Here is a 23,661-nt window from a genome sequence, read left to right as displayed (position 1 = left end):
ATCTATTTTGAGCAAAACTATTAATCTTATCAGAATGTATTTAGTGTTCAGACTCTAAGAAATGCTTGGTTTCAGAGTAGCAGCCGTGTTAGTCTGTATTCGCAAAAAGAAAAGGAGGACTTGTGGCACCTTAGAGACTAACACATTTATTTGAGCATAAGCTTTCGTGAGCTACAGCTCACTTCGTCGGATGATGCTTGTAAGTTGTTGTAAGAAATGCTTGTAAGTTGTTGCTTGCATTAATCTCACGTGTAATGTCGGCATTCCCTGCTGTAAGAAAATACACAAGTTTTGCTTTATAAATTTGAAAATGTTTGCTCTGAACTTGTTAACCCAGGCATGGAAATCCCTGTCCCTGTCCCCTACCCATCCAGAAGGACTATCAGATCAGATGGGCCACCAAGGAACATTGCAATCCAAAGGATTGGTTAATGACCCAGTCGCACTTTGGAAATGCTGAGCTGAATGAAGGAAATAAAACAAAGCCACAGAAAAATTTTCCATCTCTCTCTTCGCTGTTTGAACTCTGAGGGCGTCTACACTTGCAGCACTGCAGTGCATCTGGTGAAGATGCTCTATGCCAATGGGATAGAGCTCTCCCGTCCGCATAAAACCCCCAGCCCTGCAAGAGGTGTAAGCTATGTTGGCAAGGTAGCTCTCCCACCGACATAGCGCTGTGCACACGAGTGTTTATGTCGGCGTAACTGATGTTGCTCAGGGGGATGGAATATTCATACCCCTGAGTGACATAAGTTTTGCCAACATAGGCTGTAGTGTAGACAGAACCTTACAGCCAGAGAGTCTAAACCATGGTCCTGGAGTAACGTGGGTCGGAGAGAAGATGTGATGGCAGGCAAGGCACCACCGGGAGAGGGAGTACCGACCTGCTGAGCTAATCCCCAAGATGTCCAGCAAGGGGCACCAGTGTGGGGAGTGAGCCCCGTCACCGGCTGATGCGCGAGCTCACTGCTCAAACATACGCTGTTCGTAGGGGTGAGTCACATGTCACAACATCACCGGTCACGAGCGAGCTATTTCTAGGGTGGCACAGAAGAGGGCTAAGGAGAGATCATCACCTTCCTGAGAACCTTCTCCACTCATGTGGTTCAGCGGTTCTCAAACGTGGCCACCTGGGGCTTTTCTTGCAGCCATAGCCTCATGGGCTGTGATGGGGGTGGGAGAGGGGGAGGGTTTGAGGGCAAAGTAGTGCCCCTCCCCCTCTCTATTGCTCCCAGATGCATCGCCTTGGCATTGGTTGCTGGGGCCAGCAGCAGGAGTTGGGCCCTGCCCTGCTCCGGAGTCACCTGGGGCACAGTGCTGGAGGAGCAGGCAGCCAGCGAGTTCCCCGCCTTCCCAGGGGTGGTGGGGCTCAGGTTTGGGCTTCAGCCCTGCGGTGGCGGGGTGGCAGGCTCCGGCCGCGGGGCTTCAGCTCTGGTCACAGGGCTTCAGGCTCCAGCCCCTTGCTGCCTTCTCCAACCCCTCCACCCCCATCTCCCCTGACCCCCACTGCCTCCCCTGACCCTCCATCCAGGGCTTAATTTGTCCCCAGGTGTGCCAGGGCTGAGTAAGTCTGCTGTGAAAAGTGATACTTCTATGTTTGTTAACATCACTTTTCACAGCAGACTTACTAGCTAGCAATAAAACTAGCAATGATTTGGATGTGTCTATGTGCATATTTATTTGGTTTTCCTAAAGCTAATTAAGCATTTTAGGGAAAAGTGTGAGAGCGGCCACCAGGAAGAGTTGGTGACCGCACTTTGAGGCCACCAAAAATTTTGTCCTGAGAACCTACCTTACTGCATATCAGTGCCAGGGTTGTGGCTGGCTGCTGGCATATTTGACTTCAGAGACACAGAAATTTAGAGCTTTCAGAGTAGCAGCCGTGTTAGTCTGTATTCGCAAAAAGAAAAGGAGGACTTGTGGCACTTAGAGACTAACGCATTTATTTGAGCATAAGCTTTCGTGAGCTACAGCGCATTTCAGAAATTTAGAGGCAGAGCTAGAAGGTCAAGCAAAGGGTAAATCTCTCTAGCAGACTCCTTATTGTTCCGCTCCATGCAGCAGGGCTCCTGCTGATTTGGGGGAGGTAAAAGATAGCAAAAGTCCCTCTACCAAGAGAAAAATAGTCTTAGCAATGCCGGGAGAGCTTTGATTTTATCAGTGCACAGACCCAGGGAGTCAGGAGATCGGGATTCAGTGGCCAAATTTGCCAGACGTCCTGTGTGACCTTTGGGAAGTCTTTTACCCCTTCTGGACCTTATGTTTCCCATTTATAAAGCGAGGATAATAATAACTACCTCTCTCCCTCACAGGGCAGGCTGTGAGATGCAATTCATATGTGTGTGAAGGGCTTAGAGATACTTGGATTGAGGGTACCTGCAGCAGTGCACATTTCTGGTGGTTTCTTGTACTAACCATGCTGATTCAACAGGGTTTGCAGACAGCACAGATTGTCTTGGATTTAAAGGTTTGGTCTGTGGCAAAAGAGTTCAGGCTCCCAGATCCCCTGGGGCTGAAAAATCTGGCATTAAATGGAAACAAGCTAAGAAATTCCCATTCTTGATTAAAAAGAACCAACTTTCTAATCCCCAGCCATTTATGTAATAAACACCCCACAAGCCCTCCCAAGGGCAACAAGACATTCTTGTGTAGACATAAGATATACATGGGTACAGGACACACCTGGCCCTGCACTCACAGCACAGGATTCATGACTCTGTACACACCTAGTGTGGCATGGAACATTCAAAACAGCTTTGCTCACATTTACATTTATTTAGTTTCTCTCCCAGTGAGTTCAGCTGGGGGAGGAGAACTCAGCAATGACATGTCTGTCACAGCCTTCGCTGCCCTCTGCAGCCATGAAAGCAGGGGATATGCTGAGGATCCCCACAGTGTTGGGGAATTCTCGGGTGGTGTAGAACGTTAACAGGTGATGTGCCTTGGGGTGAAGGGGCAAGTCCAAAGTGAACTTGCATCCCGGCAATCCCCTGCTGCTGGAATGGCTCCCTGGGGCTGTGAGCAGCTGACATGTTAGAGCAGCTGTGAGATGCTATAGCATACGCTGGGGACAGACCCCTGGATCAGGGAGTGTAAAGGTGTTGAAGCCCCTTTACCCCACGTTCTCCTAGTCTGGTGCTGAGCAGAGTTTGGTCGGAGCAGGGATCCGGACCAGCATGTTCAAACACAATCTGTTTCTGAGGTTCTTTGCATATAAATAGACCCCTATGGAGTCTCCTTCCTGTGTCATTCCCTTGCTAAAATGTCCCTCCACCACCGACACACAGAAAGCGTTCTTTCCCCTGCCCTAATTCTAAGCATGTGATGGGGCTATTCTCCCAGGAACCAATTTTACCCACAGTCAGTGCATTTAATCTGATTCTCTGCTGTGTGAGTTTTCTCCTGTGCTGTCAGATGTATCCATTGGCTGAAGCTCTTTCCGCACTGGCTGCATATGTGGTGGCTTGCTGAGGGCATGGGGCTGCTGGTGGCTCGCCGAGGGCATATGGCTGCTGGTGGCTCAGCCTGTGGTTGCTCTGCTTTAAGCTGTTCCCACATTCTGTGACTGTGAAGGGCCTCTCTGTTGCGTGGCGTTCCCGTGGCCTGATCGGCATCGGCTCCTTCCCAAAGCCTCTCCTGCTGTCACTGTAGTGATGTATCATGTCCCGCAGGTGGATTCTCAGACCCAAGTTTATGCTGTACCCCTGCGTCTTGCTGATGTCCCTCCCACACTGGGCACACTGCGGGGCCACGTCCACCCTGTGGACTCTCTGGTGCTTGTTCAAGCCGCTCTTCTGGTGGAAGATCTTCCTGCGGTGTAGGCAGGCGTGGGGCTGCTCCCCAGTTTGGATACACTGGTGGATGATCAGCATCTCCTTTTGCCAGAACTCTTTCCACAGTTGATGCAGGGATAGGGCTGTTCCCCCATGTGGGTCGTCTGATGCTTCAACAGGATCTTCCTCTGCCGGAAGCTCTTCCCACACTCGGCACAGGCATATGGCCGCTCCCCCGTGTGCAGGCGCTGGTGTGTCAGAAGCATCTGTTTATGCCGGTAGCTCTTCTCCCACACTCTCTGCTCTGGTGTGGCCTCTTCCCCGTGGGCACAATCTGATGCACCTTCAGGATCTTCTTCTGCCGTAAGGTTTTTGCCACACTCAGTGCATTTACACTGGCCTCTCCCCTGGGTGCAGATACCTGGATGCACCTTGAGCATCTTCCTTTGCCTGACGATATTTCTGTTAGGTTTGCCCTGTGCAGACCCACAGGCATAAATCTAACAAATCTCCTCTGGATTCTTTCCCACATTCATACGGGTATAAAGTTTGTGGCTTTGTTGGAACCTCTTCCACAACACACTAATGTCTAGTATGTTTCTTGCTGGGTTCCTGTATCACATTGTGTGGGCTCCTGCAGTGTCTCCCACTGTCACAGCTCTGGAAGCCATTCTCTTCCCAGCTTCTTGAGACCGCTACATGTTGATGCTTTTCCTTTTCATCCATGGGACCTCACCTTCTGGATATAATAAAGGAATTCTGAAGTTATTTTGTTGACAGTGGATGTTGACATTAAAAAACAAAGACAAACACTGCCCCCCAAACCAGAGTCAATATCCCGGAACACTGAGGTCAAATTCAGCAGCAGTTCATAGATTTTAAGACCAGGAAGGACCACTATGCCAATCCCATCTGGAGAGAGTCCAGCGGAGGGCAACAAAAATGATCGGGGGCTGGGGCACATGACTTAAGAGGAGAAGCTGAGGGAACTGGGCTTGTTTAGTCTTCAGAAGAGAAGAGTGAGGGGGGATTTGATAGCAGCCTTCAACTACCTGAAGGGGGGTTCCAGAGAGGATGGAGCTCGGCTGTTCTCAGTGGTGGTAGATGACAGAACAAGTTGCAGTGGGGGAGGTCTAGGTTGGATATTAGGAAACACCATTTCACTAGGAGGGTGGTGAAGAACTGGAATGGGTTCCCTAGGGAGGTGGTGGAATCTCCATCTTTAGAGGTTTTTAAGGCCCAGCTTGATAAAGCCCTGGTTAGGATGATTTAGTTGGGGATTGGTCCTGCTTTGATCAGGGGGTTGGACTAGATGACCTCCTGAGGTCTCTTCCAACCCTAATATTCTATGATTCTATGATCTTATGCACACATAGGCTGGGCAGTTTCACTCAGGACCCAGCAATTCCTGTATTGGACGGAACTATTCTTCTCTCGTATGTAAGTGACACTGTGAGCCTAGTAACTCGTGGTTTAACTCAAGCATCTCTTACAACGATTGGTTGTGGGCTGGTGCTGGTTCCTGAGATCTCTCTGACACAGTTCAGAAATGCAGCTAGCTTGTCCCTGGTATTGAAAAGGTTGAGAAACACTGTTTTAGAAAACAGACATCCAATCTCAATTTAAAGACTTAAAATGACAGAGAATCCACCACATCCCCTTGGGAAGCTCCTTCCAGTGACTAATCACACTGACTTCAAAATTTGCCCTTTATTTCCAATTTGAATTTTCACTATATTGCTATATTAAAAAAGTGCTGAAATCACACAGGAGCTTTAAAATAGTACGGGCCTGTGACCTCAGTCACACCAATGCAAATTCAGATGATCTCTGCTGATTTCAGCAAAGTTATTACTGGATTAAAACAGATCAGAATCTGGCCCCAAACTTTTAAATTACTTAGGCATAAAACAGTCCCTCTTTAGATGTGAACAGCAAATGCCACACTGTGGCACCAGCCAGCTGCCTTTTCTATTCCTCAGAAATATCCTCAGGGATGAACAGCTCAGGAACAAGCAAAGCCCATTTCATTCGTCCCCACTATAGCAACAGGAGGTTAAATTAAAAGCCTGTTTGTTAATTGTATAGAAGGCTAGTCTGAATTTATACCAAAGTCACATCTTACTAAAAGAGTTACATAAAAACTACTCACAAAGTCCAAGGATTTAGCTCTTTGTCAATAGAAACCCAGGTCTATTAAACAGTGGCTGACAGGGTTCTACAATCTTCCTGCAATGAATGATGCTGAATTCTGAGTCTAGGGTAAACATTGGCCATGCTGGAAGCTGTGTCTGTCTCTGTGCCTGTCCAACACCAAGTGCAACAAGATTCTTTGCGCTACTGCAATATAAACAATACGAATTAATAATGTTCTACCTGAGCAGAAAACCCTCTCAGCAGTTTACGGTCACTTTTCCCTTTCAGATAAGCCAGAAGAATATTTTGTTGTAAACTGGAAAATGATGAAGAATCCAGGTCTGTCGTTTTCCATGTTTCTGGGGCAGGATATTTGGTTTTTCCCTTGTTTGCTTCCTGCACTCGGTTTCTCAGCTAACGGCTGCCGAATCCGCAGAATTCTTGTCTAGGATTAGTAAAGGTTAGAGGGAGAATGGGTCTATTTCACATGCCAGCCTTCTTCCCAGAGCCGTGATGGGACCAGATACACCTATCAGCTGTGAGAGGGTCAGAGAGCGTCAGGGCCATCCTTAGGATTTATGGGGCCCTACGCAGTATTATTAAACTGGTGCCCCTATGCCCGACGGCAGCCCGGGGCGGGAGGGACGAGGCAGCAAAGGATACGAGCTGCCCGGCCCACCTCACGGTGGTGGAGAGTCACAGTTCCCCTCAGAGACCCCCGTACCCTCTCCCTCACACAGAATGCGCGGTGCTGGTGCATTCGGCTCTGTGAATACGGCCCCGGCCTAAGGAGACGGCAGTGCACGCTGGGTGTGCGGGAGCCAACCTGCTCTTACCTGCTGTCATGGGCGGCGAGTGAAGCTGCCCCACCCACCTCTTCCGCCTGTGGCCCCGCCCATACTCCACCCCTGCTCCGCCCCCACTCTGCCCAGGCCCCGCCCCCACTCTGCCCAAGTCCCGCCCCCGCTCCGCCCAGGCCCCACCCTCTCCCCACTGTCTCCTTCGTCTCTTCCCTCCTCCTCCCTGCTCACCCCTTCCAGCCAAATCCCTGAAGCCAAATGAAGCAAATGACATTTGAAAAAAACACTCCTCTGCCATTTCTTTCTAGAGAAAATGGAACGTGTTTTCCACTGCATGTCAGATGGTGACGACTGGACATGCAGAAAGTACCTAATTAAAAGCACTAAATTTGGGAATAAAAAATGTCAGTCACGGGTTTTTTGATATACCCTGAAGTTTGTCAGAGATTTATTTGCAAAAACTTTATAGTAAGGGCGAGTCAGCTGTCCTGCTGAATACAACTTTAAATATTATGGGATACATGATGCAGCTCTTCTCTGTTTTACATTTTCTTAATCAGTATTTCTAAGCTGATTTTATATTTTAAATGTACTCTTAAGCCTTCAGAAAGGAATCATTCCAGAGTACTACATATTTAACTCACTGAAACAAAGACATTATTTTAAATTCATCAGTCACAGAGGTTTAGTGTGTTCATAACAATGTTCACTGCTTTTAGAAAAAGGGAACACTAATTTACTTTGTGTGATCTCCATAACAATAGACGTGATTATGAAATGTCACCAACTTTAAAAAATATGTTTCCAAAGATTTTAGGCATAACAAAGGATTTTATATCTTACTAGGTACTGGTTTTGCTGGAGGGCTCTCTTAAAACTAGTTCATCAAATAGTCAGAAGTAAAGAAAGGGAAACTCGTTTGTCCAGCTATTTGGAAGTTTTGTTAGTCTCTAAGGTGCCACAAGTACTCCTTTTCTTTTTGGAGGAAAAGGGGTGTTGTCCCTTTAATGGCTCTCTTCAAGGATGGGGGGGGGGGGAATGAAGGGAGAAAGGGATGGACAGGAAGACTTTGGAAGCAAGTTTTTTGTACTATAGTAATTAAAATTAAAATGTGTATGTTAGAGAAGGGTGGTCTTTTGAAGGATTTATTTAAAAAACTATATGTCTGAAGATCCAAGCATTTAAGGCTAAAGATGAATACTTAGATTGTGCATCTAAAAAAATATGCAATGATTTTTTAGAGATGTGATTTTAAAATCTTCAGCAACACACTAATGAAATATTTTTAAAGCAAATTTTAAACTAAGGTCCTGTAGACTGACATGTTCTGAGTAAATATTACAGTAATGCACAACTGTTTTTGTCAGTAAATTCAGAAACTGACAGTCTATACCGGGGGGTTGGCAAATGCCTGTTAAATGGCTTCATTCCCCCTTGAATGGCTCTTTAACAGTTTCAGTGTTGTGCTAGGTTTCAGAGTAGCAGCCGTGTTAGTCTGTATTCGCAAAAAGAAAAGGAGTACTTGTGGCACCTTAGAGACTAACAAATTTATTAGAGCATAAGCTTTCGTGAGCTACAGCTCACTTCATCGGATGCATCCGATGAAGTGAGCTGTAGCTCACGAAAGCTTATGCTCTAATAAATTTGTTAGTCTCTAAGGTGCCACAAGTACTCCTTTTCTTTTTAGTGTTGTGCTAATCAGTCTGGAAGGCTGGAGGCTTTTTCACTTTTAAGTTACTAGATACCCTCCGGAGGAAGACTCACCAGGCTGCAGCAGCAAGCTGTGGGAGCCTGCCAGAAGGGTCAGAACAGGGATAGGAAGAGGCAGGAGGGTGGCCACTAAGACCCATGGGTGCCCCAAATTTTTGGGTGCCTTTCGCAGCCGCATTTGCCTAAGCACGGCCCTGGGAAGCGTGTCCCATTCACGTTTATGGGTGGCTGGCTGCTCGCAGTGCATCCCTGGGACCGGCAGCAATTAGTTCCTAGTGTAAGGGGACTGTTGTTCCCTCACTAACACTCAGTGGGGGTGTTTTGGTTGCTAGCTCCCAGTACTAAAAGGAAGGGGAAGGGTCGATGGGAAACCAGATCCCTGAGACTAATAGTCCCCAGGGGCAATGGGGAGAGGCCAATGCTCCAGGTCAGCCTGATTGACAGGGCGGGCAGGCTAATCAGGGAGTCAGGAGGCCAAGGGGGTCCTATCCTCCATATGAGCCAGAATTGCCTGGGTCAGACAGAGTGGGGCTGAACTAAGGGGAGAGCAGGGGCCCAAGCTGAACTGGGAGCAGAGCTGGGCCAGCCAGAGGGGCCAGAGAAGCAGCCCAGGGAGAAGGTCAGAGCTGGGAGCAGGGTCACAGAAGCAGTGCAGGGAGCAGACCCTGTGCTGGGAGCAGAGCTGCAGCAACCGGAGCCAGAGGGGCCAGAGATGCAGCCCAGGGGGCTGGAGGCAGAGCAGCAGCAGCAGCCGTGCTGAGGCCGAGTGGAGCTGGAGCTGAGGCAAAGTGGTGGGGCTGGAGCTGGGACTGGAGCCGTCCAGAGCCGGGTGTGGTGAGCAGCTGGGCAGAGCAACGGGGACCCTGGGCAGTGGGACCAGCGCAGAGACGCCCCAGCCAAGAGGCTCTGCAGGCCAGTCTTGGAGAGGGATTGTAGCCCCGACGTGGGGGCCAACGCTGGGAAAAAGGGTCCTGCCACCTGGAGCCTGAGGGTGTGTGGCCACGACCAGAGCGAGTGTCTGACCCGCAGCATCCCTGCAGCACAGCCAGGGCCTGGACAGGGGCCTGGGACGTGTGAGGAACAGACTGTGAACTGCCCTGACGTGCCAGAGACGCTGGTTGTGATGTTCCCTGCCACAGAGCGGGGTGATGGGTTTTCCTGTCACCTTTTCCAATTTTTCCTTATTATTTTAATTGGTTGCTGTTTAATAAATTGTATTTGCTTTGAACTGTATGTAATGATCAGTGTGTCAGGGAAGCATCCAGTGCAGAGAGAGCATCCCGGAGTGGGGATACCCTGACCCCTGCCCTAAGTGACCACAGCAAGGTTGGGGTCGAGCCCCCCAGGAATCCTGGACCCAGCCTTGTCGGGGTTACGAGGACTCTGCCACACGGGAGAGTGGGAGGGGAGCCCTCGAGGTCAGGCAGGCCTCTGGGTAAAGGGAGTGGGAGCGAGGACTCAAATCCTTTCGCTAGCCAATTCCACCGGGGTCGTGTATAAGCCAGGAAAGTTCCCCACAATAGTGGGACCATCCCCCCGCTTACATGTGCAACAGCCAGTACATGGAAATCCAGCTCAGACAGAGCACATTACAAACAAATCAGTTTTCTTGGGCAGAGATGACGTCTATGATCTGAGTCCTCACTCCCATTGTGAATCCTGGGTGGTGGGCCTTGAACATTTTGAGTAATTTGTAGCTTGCAACTCCAATCCAGACAAACAAAGAGTTTCAGTCTTGCAGACCGAACAGGCACACAGACTGCTGCATGACCGTTTGTTTCCAACTATGCCCAGAACGCCACGTACACCACAATTTCGGCAGCAATGTGGGGACATTTTTCTCCAACCCCATCAATGACAGCGGAATGATATTGGTTCCATCGGCGACGTCAGAGGAGTGGAGAGTCGGAGTTCCTACTGTAAGGAAGTTGTCAGAGCACTGTCAGTTCGGACAAACAGTAAGCGAAGCCTTGCATGACCACTTTGTCTCTGTATTATGCAATGACCAGATTCAGAAAAAGTTACTGACTGCATCAGCATTTACATTCAAGAAGGCTGTTGAAATATCTAGGGCCATGGAAACTGCAGAGACAGTTACCCTGGGATTTAGTGTGAACTAAATTACCTGGGATTTAGAAGAGAAATTCACCTTCTGAATTGGTGAGGCAGAGAAACACAGGCATGTAAGGAATGTCCATGTGGATGTTCTGAACAAACTGTGCAAGCAGAGCAGGATTGCTGGGTCTGCCAAGTCATTGGCAGAAAGTGCCAGAAGAAAGGACACCTCGCTGTGTCCTGTCGCAGAGTTCCATGACCAGGAGCACAGACTAACCACCCACCCAAGAAGACACCTATGAAGACTGAACCTAAGACAGCATCGAAGTCAGGAATTCATAATGTGGGAAAAGAGAAGAGCTCTAGTGACACTGCCCAAGACCTAGCACTACATGGAAGCTGGAGCTAGAGATGGCATCTGGGTCACACCCTCGATCGAGGGAGTTCCTACAAGCTTGGAGCTTGATACTGGAGCTGCTGTCTCCTGCATTCACCTGTCACCAGACGTTGTCACAAGTTCCTCTGGAAGAAACTGCCACTGTTTTGAAGCCTTATACCAGAGAAAAGTTAGTCCCAAAAGGGATACACCAGGTGAAAGTTCAACTAGATCAGGGATCTCAAACTCAAATCACCACGAGGGCCACATGAGGACTAGTACATAGGCCCAAGGGCCGCTTCACTGAAACCTTTTCATACAATGATACAAAAGTATAGTCAAAAATGAAAAAAAATGAAGAGTAATGTAATATGCTATTAAAAGTCAATGTATTAACTTTTGTGACAAAGCTCTGTCCTTGCCTCCATGGGTCCAGCGTTTCCTGGCGGATTTCGCAAGCTTCAGAGGCTCACTGTGACCCTCCACGTAACCCTTCTCTCTCTAGAGACAAGGGTCACAGTCTACTGAGCCATTTTCATCATAAGCCAGCGAGGGAGGTGAGGAGAAGTTACTTTCACCCCTGGCTATATCCATCGCAGTAGTGAGTGAGCTACATCCATGATACCAGTGATCAAGAAGGATGGCTCCATCTGACTTTCCAAAGTGACACTGAATCCAGTTTTATGTGCAGTGCCTACTACCTCATGTTGTGGATTTGTTTGCTATTTTTGGTGGAGGACAGTGTTTCAGTAAATTGGATATGCTCAGCGCATATGTACAAATGGAGACTGACCTGGCATCTCGCAAATATCTCACAAAAAGTCTTGTTTGTGTAATGCCGACAGACCCCGGTCATTGACGGGCGGGATCAAACCTGGGGCCTCTAGAGCTTAGTGAATGAGCCTCTACCACAGGAGCTAAAAGCCAGTTGGCTGTTAGCTCTGGCTGTAGAGTAGACTCATTTTATCTCTCTCCGTAAGTGGTCTCGGTGCCACTAGATGGGACAGAACACCACACCCAGGAGGTGTGTGGGTTACATTTTGCTACCACAGATTACCTTTCAGTATCACACTGGGCACCTGCCCTGCTCCAGAATGCCATGGATAAGATTCTGAAGGGACTGAACAGAGTTCAATGCTATTTGGACAACATTCTTAATACAGAAAAGGAATTAGAGGAATGTCCTCTTTGACATTTGGATGCTGTTTTGCGACATTTGGAAGACCATGGACTGAGAGTGCGCCAAGAGAAATGTGAGTTTTTCAAACCTTCATTTGAATACCTTGGACACGTAACTGATGCAGTGAGCTTAAGGAAACTGACAGAGAACATGTCACAGTTATGTTCATTTTTAGGACTGATTAACTACTACAGCTAATTTCTGTCTAATCTGGCAAATGTATTGGCACCTTTGCGTGAACTGTTATGAGCAAATAAAAACTTGAAATGGACTAAAGATTGTGAGTGTGAAATTAAGGAAGCAAAGAAACTGCTGAAATCAGCTAACACTCTTAAACACTTAAATGCTTTGTTACCATTGCAATTGACTTGTGATGCTTCACCATTTGGAGTGGGTGCAGTTTTCCCCCACTTTTTTCCTAATGGCATGAAAAAACCAATTGCCTTCCCTCATGAACACTCACTATGCCTGAGAAGAACTATCTGTGTGCCATACCTATCTGTGTGCTACACATTTTACCTGGCTGAAGGATCATCACTTGTTACTTTCAATTTTTGGACCAAAACATGGAACTTCATCATTAACGGCTGCTCGTATGCAACGATGGGCCTTGCTACTTTCAGCTCATTCCTCTACTGTTCAGTTGTGTAAAGGAACTCAGCATGGCAATGCTTATGGGCAGTCACATCTGCCAAGTCCAAGCTCTCATCAACCCAAAGAAACTTCCGACAAAGTGCTTTATCTCAATTTGGTGGCTAGGTTACCCGTCACTCGCGCAGACATCAACGAAGAAACCACTAAAGATGATGTGCTTTCTCTTGTGAAGGGGATGGTACTACAAGGTATAGCATTGGATCAAAAGAATCCCCAGTTCACACCAATTGTGTCACATCAGTGTGAATTATCTGTGAATCACAGTTGTGTTTTGGGGGGAATGCAAGTGATCCTTGCCCTTGGCCATTATCTTTGAAAACTCGTGGCGAACTGGGGAAGTCCCGGATGACTGGAAAAAGGCTAATGTAGTGCCCATCTTTAAAAAAGGGAAGAAGGAGGATCCTGGGAACTACAGGCCAGTCAGCCTCACCTCAGTCCCTGGAAAAATCATGGAGCAGGTCCTCAAAGAATCAATCCTGAAGCACTTAGAGGAGAGGAAAGTGATCAGGAACAGTCAGCATGGATTCACCAAGGGAAGGTCATGCCTGACTAATCTAATCGCCTTTTATGATGAGATTACTGGTTCTGTGGATGAAGGGAAAGCAGTGGATGTATTGTTTCTTGACTTAGCAAAGCTTTTGACACGGTCTCCCACAGCATTCTTGTCAGCAAGTTAAGGAAGTATGGGCTGGATGAATGCACTATAAGGTGGGTAGAAAGCTGGCTAGATTGTCGGGCTCAACGGGTAGTGATCAATGGCTCCATGTCTAGTTGGCAGCTGGTGTCAAGTGGAGTGCCCCAGGGGTCGGTCCTGGGGCCCGTTTTGTTCAATATCTTCATAAATGATCTGGAGGATGGTGTGGATTGCACTCTCAGCAAATTTGTGGATGATACTAAACTGGGAGGAGTGGTAGATACGCTGGAGGGGAGGGATAGGATACAGAAGGACCTAGACAAATTGGAGGATTGGGCCAAAAGAAATCTAATGAGGTTCAATAAGGATAAGTGCAGGGTCCTGCACTTAGGATGGAAGAATCCAATGCACCGCTACAGACTAGGGACCGAATGGCTCGGCAGCAGTTCTGCGGAAAAGGACCTAGGGGTGACAGTGGACGAGAAGCTGGATATGAGTCAGCAGTGTGCCCTTGTTGCCAAGAAGGCCAATGGCATTTTGGGATGTATAAGTAGGGGCATAGCGAGCAGATCGAGGGACGTGATCGTTCCCCTCTATTCGACACTGGTGAGGCCTCATCTGGAGTACTGTGTCCAGTTTTGGGCCCCACACTACAGGAAGGATGTGGATAAATTGGAAAGAGTACAGCGAAGGGCAACAAAAATGATTAGGGGTCTAGAGCACATGACTTATGAGGAGAGGCTGAGGGAGCTGGGATTGTTTAGTCTGCAGAAGAGAAGAATGAGGGGGGATTTGATAGCTGCTTTCAACTACCTGAAAGGGGGTTTCAAAGAGGATGGCTCTAGACTGTTCTCAATGGTAGCAGATGACAGAACGAGGAGTAATGGTCTCAAGTTGCAATGGGGGAGGTTTAGATTGGATATTAGGAAAAACTTTTTCACTAAGAGGGTGGTGAAACACTGGAATGCGTTACCTAGGGAGGTGGTAGAATCTCCTTCCTTAGAGGTTTTTAAGGTCAGGCTTGACAAAGCCCTGGCTAGGATGATTTAACTGGGACTTGGTCCTGCTTTGAGCAGGGGGTTGGACTAGATGACCTTCTGGGGTCCCTTCCAACCCTGATATTCTATGATTCTATGATTCTATGATCATTCTGAAATCACATCAGTCTCGGGTTTGGAAACTCTTCATGAAGGTCATTTTGGCATTGTATGGATGAAGGCTAGGCATCACGTCTTTAAATGGAATTCAGCACAGACGTTCAGCTCCACACCACCCTGCTACACAGGGACCAGAGGAATGCTTTGTACAAACACTTAAACATGCCTTAAGAGCTAACAAAACTTTCCAGACCTCAGTCTCTAAATACACCTGAGTGCATGGAACATCCCGCTTTTAGACAGAAATTCCGGAAGCCTGTTGCTGTCAGTTGCTGACCTAAGATCTGGTGACTCCAAGACACCCGGCATTTGGACATTCTGAAATGAGAAAAGCCAGTTTCCTGAATCTGAGAGTAACAGGACTGCTCACCTGACTCTCTGCCCAGAGCGACTGCTGCTTCAGCTTCCCTCCACATCTGATAACGGGCTGCATTAATGAGGTGCTAGTTTGGTGCTTTTAGCTCTCTGGCCAAAGAAAGAATTCTCCTCGACCCCTCCACCTGCCCTGACAGGATAAAACAAGAGTGTAAACAAATCAAACAAGCCCTTTCGACCCTTGGCTGCAGGGCTCCAACCAGTCCCTTTGCCCCCCTTGATTGCTGGGTGTGACGGGGTGCAGACTCGCCACCGCGGCACCTCCTGCTGGTCAGTCTGGGAATTAGCTCAGTCCAGTTTGAGTGCACTGCCTTCAGCTGGTGTCTCGCCTGGTGTCTGCTCTACTCTGTTTCCACTGCCTGTAGCTGGACCCATGTCGCTCCTTGGGCCGCAGCCTCCGCTTCAGAACACAGCCCTCCAACTGTGCCCCCAACTCCATTCTGCCCCCTTCTAGGGGTATTGTCAGTCTGTCTGCAGTCTCTGCATGGCCTCCGTGGCCAACTGCAGCCTCGGGGCAAACCGCAATCTGTCTCGGCCTCATTGCTCCGTAACAGAGCAAGGGAGGTGGGGTGGGGGGACCCAGGCCTGCCCACTACTCTAGGTCCCGACCCAGGGACCCCCTAGCAGCAGCCATGTCCTGCCCTCCTTCTGTCCCCTCTATTGTTCATGCTCCCTGGGCCACTTCCCCTTGGCCCTTGCACCTTCTCGGCCCTTTTTGTCAGGGGCCTCAGCCTGGCAGGTAACAGGCCCGAGCTCTCCCGCTGCTCCCCGGAGCCTGCCCAGCACTGCTCTGTCCAAGGTGCTGCTCCTTCTACAGCAGTGGTTCCCAAACTTTTCGGCATCATGCCCCCTTTTTAATTTTCAAGAAACCCTCACGCCCCCCACCTCTCTTTTACCATCATCCAACCCCTCCTGCTCCTTGTCCCCTGACCGCCCCCTCCCAGGACCCCCTGCCCCTATGTCCCCTGACCACCCCCTCCCAGGACCCCCCGCCCCTAACTGCCCCCCCAGGACCCCATTCCCTATCCAAACCCCCTGCTCCTTGTCCCCTGACCGTCACCTCCCGGGACCCCCCCCCAGGACCCCACCTCCTATTCAACCCCCCTGCTCCCTGTCTCCTGATTGCCCCAACCCCTATTCACACCCTCACCCCCTGATGGGCTCCCTGGGACTCCCACGCCTATCCAACTCCCCTCCTCCCTGACTGCCCCACCCCCTATCCAGACCCTTGCCCCTAACTGCCTCCCGGCACCCCACCCCCTATCCAATCCGCCCTTCTCCCTGTCTCCTGACCGCCCCCCCAGAACCTCCGCTCCATCCAACCGCCCCCTGTCCCCTGACTGTCCCCCAGAACCCCCTGCCCCTTATCCCACTCCCCCGCTTCCCGCGCTCCCTTACCAGGCCTCTCAGAGCGGCAGGACTGGCTTATTGGAAAGGAGCAGCTCTTTGCAAATAGCTTCTTTGGATCTGTCTCCATTGTAAACCCTGCAGGCTCTCTGATATCGTGCTTGCAGCCCCGTGTTCAGCAGACAATGGGTTAATGCTGACTGAGCTGCTGCCCTTCAGGGAGATGTGGCTTCCCTTTGCAAGATTGCAGTAGCCTGCATCCCAGCATGTTTGCATAGAGAGGACTAAGGAAGCTGCCCCAAGGAACTCTGGAAGACTTCAGGGACCTGTGTCAAGCTGGGGCCATTTGCACAAAGGACAGCAATAGGGCTCGAACCCTGGGTCCCAGTTTAACACGGGCTCAGGCCCTCCAGCTCTGTAGGGCCCTGGGACTCTAGGCTTGAGTCCTCGGTTAACACAATTGGTGTGTGGACGCAAGGGGGGTTAGGGTTGAGCCTCACATTGCTGTGTGGACAGACCCAGAGAGATTGGAACCATAAGGTTAAGCAATTACTTGTGATATTTTAAGCTTGTCCCTTTCATGCTAAAGCATTCAGACAGCAGGGACCACGCTCCTAGAGGTGCCTTAGGGAGAAGTGCATCCTTCCTCCTGGAGGAAATACTGGAAATGTGATGACTGGAGTAGGTGCTAAGAAACTGATGATTGATGATAAGTGGCTGTAATAAGAAATGTGGTGATTTGCGTGTTCCTCAGTATAACAGCTGAGCCCCACGTTTCCAACCACTGCTAGCCACTGCTTGCCGGACGGTATTGGTGTGTCCAGTACAGGCCTAGAAGCAGGGCCGGATTTCCAGTCAGGGACAGTAGGCTTCTGCCTGGGGCATTGGTGTTCTAGTGGCTCCTAAAAGTTAAAAGTGGGTTAAAAGTTTCATTTTTTACGGAAAACACAAAGGTTAGCTGGGGGTGGGGGGACGCTAAGGATGCTGGGCCTAGGGGCGCTTAAGGTATAGATCCAGCCTTGCCTAGAAGACTGGTTGTGTCTATACTTGCTTGGTGAAGTGCTGCGGCTCCTGGTTTTCCGTGTCAGCCCCCTGGGTTCAATCCTTGCTGATGATCCCCCAGGGGGACGTTGCACAAGGAAAGAGACAACGGGAAGCCAAGTTCTGTTCTGCTGTGTGTGCGGCTGGTCTCGGAGTCACCTGGCCACTTGTGCTGGCAGAAGCTCACCCTGAATTTACGGAGCTTCTTGTTTTCTCTTTGTGTCCTCTCTGTTTTATTGCTGTTATGTGAAACAGCCCAAGATCCATCAATGGCGCATCAGGAATAAGATACATGCTGTGAAGAGCTCCTCTCTCTTTCCCACGGTTAGCAGGGTAATAGCAGCCTGAATAAACAATGACAATTAACGCCACATTGTGACCTGGGGAAGTGAAAGGCCACACCATGGCGCCAGACCCTAGCAGTCGGTGAGCAGCTGCCCACAACACAGAGAAACCTGGTTTCTCTGCCTTCCCCTCTGTAGGGAGAGATGGTTCTGGATAGATGTGTCCCTGTAGTCCCAGCCCTTAGAGGTGGGAAAGGCCTGTCCAGCCCCTGCCCATCTCCAGAGCAGGCTGCTCCCTGCCGCACAGAGTGACCTGGAAACACTGCACCAGAGCCCGGCTAATATTCTATTGTCAAGCGAACCGAACCGAGCCCAGCGCTGTGACCCTCACAGGGGAGAATGTGGAGAGAGAGAAAAGACTAAACCTTGGGCTGTCTGTTCCCCTCTGCTCCCCCATTTCACCCTGGGGTTCCTCCTCCCCCTGTGGCTGTGGAAGGTGTGTTCACTCTCTCTCTCTGGGCGCAGGTTGCTGGCGGCAGTTGGGGTCGGTGGGTTTGATGGCGTTTTTCTTGTGTTTCAGTGGGGTGCAGAGAAGCAAAGAAGGGTTGGGCATGTGAAAGGGACTTTTGGGTTGCTGGACTTAAGAACCTGAGGGGAAAAGGGCACTGCCCAACCTACCTGGGGGAGGGTCTTTTACTCATGGTTTATGTTTATGAATCCTGTTTGCAGTGTTTTCCCAAATTAACTCAGAGTTACTTCCCTCCTTTTATAAAATGTGTCTTTCCTACACTCAGACTCTGTGCCTGTGAGTGGAGAAGTATTGCCTCTCAGAGGTGCCCAGGTTACTGAGTGGGGGCTCGAGTTGATTCTGTGTTGTATCGATGGAAAGGAACCCCTAGATATTGAACCTGGCCCTAGTTGCTGCTGACTCCACTTGGCAGAAAGGTTACACAGGGATGGTGTCCCTAGCCTCTGTTTGCTGGAAGCCGGGAATGGGCAACAGGGGATGGATCACTTGATGATTCCCTGTTCTGTTCATTCCCTCTAGGGCAGCTGGCATTGGCCGCTGTCGGAAGACAGGATACTGGGCTAGATGGACCTTTGTTAATAGTATAGTATAGTTAATAGAATATTAAGAGGCCAATCTAGCTCCATCAGGAGCTCTTTAATTACCTTAAAACTAAAAGGAATCCTACAATAAGTAGAAATATGGATGCATTGCTAAGGATGATAACAAAGGTATATCAATATCCTGCAAGCAATACGGCTACAACAACACTGAAAACTACAAAAAAAAAAACCTCCACAAGCATGTAGGGACAAAATCAGAAAGATTAAGGCACAAAATGTGCTACAGCTAACAAGGGACATAAAAAGCAATAAGAAGAGGTTCTATAAGTACATTAGGAACAAGAGAAAGATGAAGGAACATATAAGTCCACTACTTAGCAGAGGTACTAATGGACAACATCAAGAAGGCTGAGGTGTTTACTGCCTATTTTGCTTCAGTCTTTACTAAAAAGCTTAATTTCAACCAGACGCTTAACACAATTAATATTAACAGCAAGGGGGAGGAACACAAGGCAGAAGAGGAAACAAACTGGTTAAAGACTTTTTAGATAAGTTAGGTGCATTCAAGGTTGCAATGCCTGATGAAATTCCTCCTAGCATACTTTAGGAAGTAGCTGAAGCAATCTTAGAACTATTAGCAGTATGTTCAAGAACTTATGGATGATATGTGGGATCCCAGATGGCTGGAGAAGGGCTAACATAGTACCTATTTTTTAAAAGGGGAATGAAGAGGACCTGCGGAATTATAGGCCAGTCAGCCTGACTTTGATATCTGGAAAGATACTGGAACAAATTATTGAACCATCAGTTGTTTAACCACCTAGAGGATAGTCAAGTGATTGGTAACAGCCAAAACAAATTTGTCAAGAACAAATCATGCCAAATTTCCTTCTTTGACAGGGTAGCCAGCCTAATGGATAGCAGTGGATGTTATATAGCTTGACTTTAGTAAGACGTTTGACACAGTTCCACATGACAGTCTGATTAGCAGATTAGGGAAATGTGGTCTAGATGAAATTACTATAAAGTGAGTGTATATTTTGTTGAAAAATTGCACTCGAAGAGTAGTTGTCATTGGTCCACTGTCAAATTCAGAGAGTGTATCTACTGTGGTTCTGGTTCCAGTACTATTCTGTATTTTCATTAATGTCTTAGATAATGGAGTAGAGAGTATGCTTATAAATTTTGCATATGACACCAAACTGGTAGAGTTGCAAGCACTTTGGAAGACCAGATAAGAATTCAAAATGACCTTGACAAATTGGAGGATTGGGCTGACATCAACAAGATGAAATTCAATAAAAACAAAATACTTCACTTAGGAAAGAAAAATCAAATGCACAACTAGAAAAGTTTGAGAAGGGGAGGAGATCCCCTTGCTGAATGAACAAGTTTATTTTAGTTATTTCAGTTACTGGGTCAGTTGGGTTTGTGTATCTGGTGACTGTTTGAGCCTTTGTTCCCTTGATCACCTTTGATCATCTTTGATCAGCCTTAATCAGCCTTGTGATCACCCTCCCCCGAGTGAGTAATGAGGGGGTAGGGTTGACCTAGGAGAAAAGGCCTTAAAAGCCCGAGGCTAAGTAACCAGGGGCAGCTAGTACACAGGGAACTGCAAACAGAGGAGTGTGAGAGGGAGTTTGTGGGAGGGAGTCCTGAGATAATGACTATGGTTAGGAAGGGCTGTCTCACCTGTGCCAACACTGCTCCTGTCTCTTCCGCTTGCTCCTGTAGCCAGACAGACAACCTAGCCATGGATGCCTCTATCCAGATGCTGGTGTGGTTTTGCAGAGATTGTGGTCTGCATTTCCCACTCACAAAAAATCAGGCTGGGGGGACCATCCAGTGTGAAAGGTGCCTGTTGGTGGAATCTCTCGGGAAGCAAGTGGGAGAGCTACAAGAGGAAGTGGCTAGGCTGAGGAGCATCCATGTCCATGAGGAATTCCTTGAGAGTATTCACGTGGAGTCATCCAAGGCTGAGGAACCTATCCAACTACAGAGGACTGGCAATGAGAGATGAGGAATCACTCGCTATGGTGGAGGAAGAGAAGCCAAGTACCCTCAAGGCTGGGAGGTCTGCAGCCAGCACTGCCAGGAGGAAACGTAGGATAGTAGTGGTTGGAGAGTCTCTTCTGAGGGGGACTGAGGCACCCCTCTGTCGCCCTGACGTGGCATCCCAGGAGGATGTAATCTGAGACATAATGTATCTGAAACGTCATGGAGGGATTGTCGAGGATCATCCACCCTCTGACTACTACACCATGCTACTCATCCATGTGGGCACTAATGATACTGCGAGGTGTGACCCTCAGCAGATCAGAAGTGACTACAGGGCTCTGGAGGTACAGGTGAAGGAGTTTGGAGCACAGGTGGTGTTCTCTTCGATCCTTCCGGTCAAGGGTAGGGGCCTGGGCAGAGACAGATGCATCCTGGAGGTGAATGCCTGACTGCGAAGAGGGTGTTGCCAGGAGGGCTTTGGCTTTCTTGACCACGGGATGCTGTTCCAGGAAGGACTGCTAAGCAGAGATTGGGTCCACCTATCGAGGAAGGGGAAGAGCATATTTGGACACAGACTGGCTAACCTAGTGAGGAGGGCTTTAAACCAGGTTCGAAGGGGGCAGGTAACCAAAGCCTACAGGTAAGTCAAAAACATGGAGACCTGGGAGAAGGGTCAGAAATTGGGGGGAGCATGGGCTGTAATAGCAGGGATAAAGGAGAGACAAAAGAGAACTGGGTGGGGGGTCAAATCAGTATCTCAAATGTCTGTGTATTAATGCGAGAAGTATGGGGAATAAGGAGGAAGAACTTGTAATGCTAGTAAATAAACACAACTATGACATAGCTGGCATCACAGAGACTTAGTGGGATAATACGCATGACTGGAATATTGGTACAGAAGGGTACAGCTTGCTCAGGAAGGACAGGCAAGGAAAAAAGGGAGGAGGTGTTGCCTTATATTTAAAAATGTATATACTTGGACTGAGGTTGAGAAGGAAATAGGAGACAGACTTGTTGAAAGTCTCTGGGTAAGGATAAAAGGGGTAAAAACAAGGGTGATGTCATGGTAGGGGTCTCCTACAGACCACCTAGCCAGGAAGAAGAGATGGATGAGGCTTTTTTTAAACAACTAAGAAAATCATCCAAAGCTCAGGACTTGGTGGTGATGGGGGACTTCAGCTACCCAGCCTTTAGCAAACTCAGGGAGTTGGTAGGTGAGATCTCATGGAAAGCAAGTCTAAGAGGAAAAACAATTGAAGACAGTCTACAGTTTTTCAAAGAGACATGATTAAGGGCACAAGAGCAAACTATTTCATGGCGTAGGAAAGATAGGAAGTCTGGCACGAAACCACCCTGGCTTAACCAGGAGATCTTGAATGATATAGAAATCAAGAAAGAGTCCTACAAAATGTGGAAACTAGGTCAAATTACAAAGGATGAATATAAACAAATAACACAAGTATGTAGGGATAAAATTAGAAAGGTCAAGGCACAAAACAAGATCAAACTAGCTAGAGACATAAAGGGTAAGAAGAAAACGTTCTACAAATACATTAGAAGCAAGGAAGATCAAGGGTGGGCCCCCATTACTCAGTGAAGAGGGAAAAAGAATAACAGAAAATGTGGAAATGGCAGAGGTGATTAATGACTTCTTTGTTTCGATTTTCACCAAGAAGGTTGGTGGCAATTGGACTTCTAACCTAGAGAATGCCAGTGAAAATGGGATAGGTTAGAAGCTAAAATACGGAAAGAACAAGTTAAAAATTACTTAGACAAGTTAGAGGTCTTCAAGTCACCAGGGCCTGATGAAATGCATCCTAGAATACTCAAGGAGCTGACTGAGGAGATATCTGAACATTAGCTATTACTGAAAAGTCATGGAAGATGGGAGAGATTCCAGAAGATTGGAAAAGGGCAATATAGTGCCTTTCTATAAAAATGGAAATAAGGGCAACTCAGGGAATAACAAACCAGTAAGCTTAACTTCTGTACCAGGAAAGATAATGGAGCAAATAATTAAGGAATCACTTTGCAAACATACAGAAGATAATAAAGTGATAAGTAAGAGTCAGCGTGGATTTGTCAAGAACAAGTCATGTCAGAACAACCTAATAGCTTTATTTGACAGGATAACAAACCCTGTGAATAGTGGGGAAGCGGTATATGTGGTATATCTTGACTTTAGTAAGGCTTTTGATACAGTCTTGCATGACCTTCTCATTAACAAACTAGGGAAATACAACCTAGATGGAGCTACTATACGGTGCATAACTGGTTGGATAACCATTCCCAGAGAGTAGTTATGAATGGTTCACAGTCATGCTGGAAGGGCATAATGAGTGGGGTTCCACAGGGATCAGTTCTGGCTCCAGTTCTGTTCAATATCTTCACCAATGATATAGATAATGGCATAGAGAGTACACTTATAAAGTTTGCAGATGATACCAAGCTGGGAGGGGTTGCAAGTGCTTTGGAGAATAAGATTAAAGTTCAAAATGATCTGGATAAACTGGAGAAATGGTCTGAGGTAAATAGGATGAAATTAAATAAGGACAAATGCAAAGTACTCCACTTAGGAAGGAACAATCAGTTGCACACATACAGAATGGGAAACGACTGACTAGGAAGGAGTACTGTGGAAAGGGATCTAGGAGTCATAATGGACCACAAGCTAAATATGAGTCAACAGTGTAACACTGTTGCAAAAAAAGCAAACATCATTCTGGGATGTATTAGTAGGAGTGTCATAAGCAAGACAGGAGAAGTAATTCTTCTGCTCTACTCTGTGCTGATTAGACCTCACCTGGAGTATTGTGTCCAGTTCTGGGCACCACATTTCAGGAAAGATGTGGACAAATTGGAGAAAGTCCAAAGAAGAGCAACAAAAATTATTAAAGGTCTAGAAAACATGACCTGTGAGGGAAGATTGAAAGAACTGGGTTTGTTTAGTCTGGAAAAGAGAAGACTGAGAGGGAACATGATTAGTTTTCAAGTACCTAAAAGGTTGTTACAAGGAGGAAGGGGAAAAATTATTCTCCTTAACCTCTGAGGACAGGACAAGAAGCAATGG

General features: G+C 48.0%; 1 protein-coding gene across 1 annotated transcript in view; it reads left to right on the top strand.

Moving 5' to 3' along the window:
- LOC119850710 overlaps window positions 1-23,661 on the top strand; it is an 829,101-nt gene that overhangs the window by 451,280 nt on the left and 354,160 nt on the right. The gene's annotated exons all lie outside the window — the stretch shown is intronic.

This window comes from Dermochelys coriacea, chromosome 2 (assembly GCF_009764565.3).
Source record: "Dermochelys coriacea isolate rDerCor1 chromosome 2, rDerCor1.pri.v4, whole genome shotgun sequence".
NCBI classification, from domain to species: Eukaryota; Metazoa; Chordata; order Testudines; family Dermochelyidae; genus Dermochelys; species Dermochelys coriacea.
Note: the sequence above shows the minus strand (reverse complement) of the source record. Positions and strands in the feature narration are given on the sequence as shown.